Source organism: Arachis ipaensis, chromosome B10 (genome assembly GCF_059453495.1).
Source record: "Arachis ipaensis isolate K30076 ecotype BB chromosome B10, ASM5945349v1, whole genome shotgun sequence".
NCBI lineage: Eukaryota > Viridiplantae > Streptophyta > Magnoliopsida > Fabales > Fabaceae > Arachis > Arachis ipaensis.
In genome coordinates, this window is record NC_142435.1 from 41,297,531 (window position 1) to 41,302,921 (window position 5,391).

The following is a 5,391-nucleotide window of genomic DNA, read 5'->3' on the forward strand; positions in this document are numbered from 1 at the left end:
CCTATGGATTTCGGTCAATAAGAGAAGGTCAGAAGAAAAGTCCCTAATTTGAGTAAAAATGGAAGAAAGTGAACGGCTGGGTTGGTGAAGCACAAAGCTCAAGAAGTTGACCTAGGAAGAGCAACCAAGCAACAGGCAGGGAGATAAAAAGAAGATTTTTGTTCATTTTGAAAGCAAGGAGAGATAACCAGAGCATAGAGGTTTTGTTCTGAGAAGTGTTCTTTGAAGAAGTTCATCTAACTGGACAGTGTTTCCTAGTAAAAGGAGCATTTCGCCAGAATGAAGAACTGAATCAGAGGCTTGCTAATATGGTTTATCACATAGCAAAGAGGCTGTTGAAGCATCAATCTCCTTCATATTTTACAGATTGTAATTTACTTTTCAATGTTTATCTTTCTGTAATTTTTTGAGTGAAAACGCATAATGAGAGAGCTCAAGTAAAAGCCATGAGTGGAAAGAGGCTGAGTGATACACTTGAGAGAAAAGCCTAGAGTTATTTTCAGATTTCTTTAGGTAAGTTTGTGTCTTGTATCCAGTACCAGTGAGGTACCCCTTTCTTAGTTGGGTGAGCACTAAGAGTGAAGAGTTAGATATTAGCATAGCCAATGTCAAGTTAGGTTAGAACTTGAGAGTGAAAGGATTGTGTTAATCCTGTGGAATTGGTGTATGTAATACTTTGACTATAATGGAAATTCCTCCATTGTTGTGGAGGAGACTGGACGTAGGTTGCATAGCACAAGGCAACCGAACCAGGATACATGGTGGTGTTAGCTTTTCTCTTCTCTGCTCTGTCCTGTTTTATGATATTCATGAGACAAAATGGAATTGTCTCATAAATTTTTCGCTACTTAGTTCAAACAGTTTCAGACAGCAAGTTTGTTTTAAAAGGGTTAATACTGTAACTGAAAAGAAGGTCATAGATTCAACCCCCTTCTCTAAACCTTCTACAACCTTCAAAAGATTTTTTCTTGGAAAAGATTACCTACATCCTTTGAGTGTAAAGGAGAGTGACCTGATTAGGTAGGATGAATAATGATAATCCTACAGCAACACCTATGGATGCCTAAAGATGGCTTGATGCTATCTACTTTCTTACTTAAAGGATACACATTTTGTGACTGGAAAATAAAACAAAATATAAAAGTCATTAAGAAAATAAAATTTAATAGATTTACTTTACCATGCCACTACAACAACTTTTGTCTTTGCCCACAACAAAATTGATTACATCATGTCTCTCCGCTCAGAAGCTTAAGGTACCCTAAAGTGAGTGGCAACATACAGTTCAAAAGAAGAAGAAAGGATAATGGTGCATATTTAGATTTAAATGACGTCTTCAAAATAAAAATTAAATACAGATGCAGAAGCTTAGGGTCACCTAAAGTGAATGACAACACATAGTTCAAAAGACGAGAGAAGGCTTGAGGTGCAAATTTTTTGGATTTCAATGGCATTTTCAATATAAAAGTTAAATATTTTCACAAAGATGTAGAAGCTCCGGATTATCTAAAGTGAGTGGCAACACACAGTTCAAAAGAGAAAGGAAGGCTTGAGGTGCAAATTTTGGATTTAAATGACATCTTCAATATAAAAGTTAGGATACATTTCAGGTACTACTCGAGTGTACTTCATTGGAGTATTGGTATACCATGTACGAAACGGTAGCTTGAAAAGATTTGTCTACACTCAAGCTTGCAATGACAATTGTATCCTTGAGATAAGAAAGAAAAAGACTATAAGGGGCAGCTAAAAGAAGGGAGAATATAAAAGTAACAGAGTTGAGCTACTTTTACAGGGGGTATATGCAGGTCGGCTTTAGTGCGTGATGTGTTTCTGAGTAATGTGGATCGAGAGAGGGTCGTTATCTGGATTGATAAAGATCAAGCCACATGGAGGGGTTGGTAAAGAGGTGGACGAGTTGTGTAAATATGTGCGGCAGGTCAACGGAGCATTGGACCGATAATAGCGCCAACGTTCATGGCGAAGTGGTATAGAGGCTTGACCGGTGGCAGGGGAGGGGGACATTTTGCGAGCTAAGGCTAATCGGACAGCTGAACCTGTGGGATTCCCAACCTTCTTCCAAGCTTGGCAGTGTAAGCAGACTGGCTAATCACTATGGACTATTTCTGGTTCGAGTCTTTTGACTCGGCCCATGATAAAAAAAATAAAGCTCAATGTCCCACTTCAATTCCTTCAACAATATTCACTAATTCACTGTTTGCTAGCCGTGGGATTAGCAACGAAAATATTTTATTGTTTAATATTTAAATTATTTATTATATTATTTTAATGTTATGGCAGCTTTATTATAATATTTATTTATTTATTAAAACCTCATCTAGTGTTCTACACTTCTACTATTGTATAATTTTAAATATTCAAAGACTATATATTTCATTTTGGAATTGACTTTTAAAATATTAAATATAATATTTTTTTATTTTATAATAGTATAAATATATTTTAATATATTTACTTATATTCATTTAATATATAGTTTTTTTTTTTCCACGGTATCTCCCAGTCCGACAGGCCAAGGATTAATCCGCCACGGTACTGGGTTCTATTTAAGGGTTTGTCGCTGGCCAATAAGTTGCTGCATGCACAAGGCGAGATTCGAATTTCCGACACTTATTTAAGCGGATTAGTGAGCTAACCACTAGACCAACCTAACTTAATTGTCTTTATTTGATATACAGTGTTGATATATAATGCATATATACTGGGCCCAATTTCCATCATAAACACTCAAACTTTCACAACAGGTCCATCATTATTTTTGCTTGGCTCACCATTTCATTCTAAGCCAGCTACATGAGACCATCACAAAAGCCAATCCACATCATCACACTGTATTGGGCATTATGGACATCTTAAACACCTCGCTCCACAACGGATAAATAAGTTACCTGACTACCATACACCCACTTTATTTGATTCAGCATCACATCATTCCTCTTTCTCTTTAGCTCATCCTTTCATATATTTTATATTAAATTTCAATGGTTTAGAAGCATGGCGTACTGAACTTCTAGCACAATAACCTCCCTCACCTGAAATGCTTCCTAAAAGTTAAATATTTTCACAAGGCATAGGGTCACCTAAAGTGAGTGGCATCACACAGTTCAAAATAGGAGGGAAGGAGAGAGATTTCAAATTTTGTTATCTTCAAGATGAAAATTAAAAAATATTCATAAACATGTCATCAGTTAGAATTTGATCGTTACATTATTCAAAAATAATAATTTAAACTTTACTAGCACATGAACACGAAAGGTTTCGAGTTACATTAATTGGGGAGGTTACCATTCAATGATACATATTTTGTGGGATACTTATTGCTTAACTAGGATCGAACCAAGTTAAAGAACAACAACTAATTGCAACAACCTAGTGTGAACAGTCTACAACTGAGAGACCCATTACGAACTAATAATACCAGACACAAATTGTATTAGACAACAAAACAGCCACAACAAACCATGTTAACAACTAAAAGTAGATCTCTCCCAAAAGTGTCTTCTTCAACATAGAGTACTGCCGCTTATTTAGGGATCTTCGGCTCTTGAAAAATATTGGCCAATTGTTACATAATATCTCCTATCTGAATCGTGAGCTCCCATTTCTCCATCTCAAGCTAGGGATACATAGCCTTGCAAGGACGTCACGACCTCCTATAGCTGATGAATTGATGTACCAACTGCGACAAACACAAAATTAGAGGCCCACTAAAAAACCAAATTCACGAAAGATGTTTCACTTAAAAATATAATTTTTCAATTTACTTTGTTCACCGTGCCCTTCCAAATTAGTCTGTGTTGCCATGGATTCATGGGTTCCGATTTGAACCACTTGATGGAACCAACTAGCCGGTGAGAGTTCTCTGCGTCGTTGTTCCACAATTGGAGGTTGATGCGGGTCGTCAAGGCGAGAGGTGGTACCAGATGAGGAACTTATCAAATGCGCACTGATTGCCGCCGTGTTTGGAGATGGAAGAAGCTGTAATTCGCTCTCTCGAGCAGGAATGGCTGTTGCAGCCCTTTGGAAGTTCAATGCCTTTTCGTAATTCCGGTACCGGTGATGGAGATTTCAGGAGAAGCCCTCCACATGAGCCGAAGCGGCTTCCTAGGTGGAGTATATTCCCAGCGTCCTTCTCCTGAACACCACATAACAATCACCTTCTGGTCGCAGTGCCATTGCTGTGTGTGTAGCACTTTCCTGGAACTGCACTAACAATTTACTCTCAAAGCTTCTAGTAAGATCTGGTGATAATTGAAGTAGATAGAGGATTTAAGTAGGGAAAAGTCTAGGGGGCCAGCAATTTTATCAGATTCTGGCCAGCATGTAACCATCAAAGAAGAGTAAGCTATTGGATGAAATCTCACATTAATCTCACACCATTAAAAGCCTCGTTAATGGCTATTTGATGGCTATAAATCCCAAATATTGCTGGCTCCCTAGCATTCCTCTTTAAGTAAACTGAACCTCACGTGATCCCTCTCATGGAAGCTCCAAAAACAAAAACAACAGTTTAAGATAAACCTTCTCATGGAAGCTCCAAAAACAAAAACAACAGTTTAGGATAAACCTTCTTCGTATTCCCCTTAAGAAACTATGATTTTTTTTTTAAATTAGGGGCCAATGCATAGACCAAATATGTGACTGTATTAACGTTTATGTATATATCTAGGGCACCACTTATATAAAGTTTCCAAAAATAACTTTATGATAAAGATGCCTACGTAGCAAGTTTTGATCCACATATTCTAAAGCCACATTTTTCACTTGAAACCGTAACTCTTCACAAAGAAAAGCGTCACCTAATGGAAAAAAGTAAATTAGAAGATTTAAGAGAAGAAATAATTAAATTATCAAAATTAATAGATCAAAAATTAATGATTTTAACTAATGTTAACTGTAATGATACCGAATTCTTAAAATCAATACAAAATGATTTTACTATAAGTTTTATTGAAGGACTTCAAAAACCTGAAAAAACTTATTTTTCACACGGAATTTCTAAAAAATGTTACCATGGAAATGATTCCCCGCATCTTTATCATACTTTTAACCCACAATTAAATTCTATAGTAGATATGCTTGAAGAAATATTAGTATCCATAAAATTTCAAAGAAATAAGGAAAAAGAGAATCCCAAAGAAGAAAAATTTCAAAATATAATCAACATAACAGATTTAAAAGTAAAACCACCATTGAAATTATGAATATTGAAGAAAAATTAGAAGAAGTTACAATGCTTTTTAAACAATTAAAAATGACTCAAGAAAATAATATTATGGAACAGGGATTTCAAATAGAAGAAGAATTAGTAAATTTTGAAAACATAGAAAATGAAGAACACATCCTAGATTATTCAAGTGACGAAGAACC

General features: G+C 35.9%; 1 long non-coding RNA gene across 1 annotated transcript; it reads right to left on the reverse strand.

The window, feature by feature from the left end:
* Window positions 1–3,266: 3,266 nt before the first annotated feature.
* On the reverse strand, window positions 3,267–4,247 carry LOC148579811 (uncharacterized). The gene is made up of 2 exons (XR_015881006.1): window positions 3,786–4,247; window positions 3,267–3,700 (listed from the first exon to the last, which is right to left on the reverse strand). It is a non-coding gene; the product is annotated as an uncharacterized LOC148579811 (long non-coding RNA).
* Between the last annotated feature and the right edge of the window lie 1,144 nt (window positions 4,248–5,391).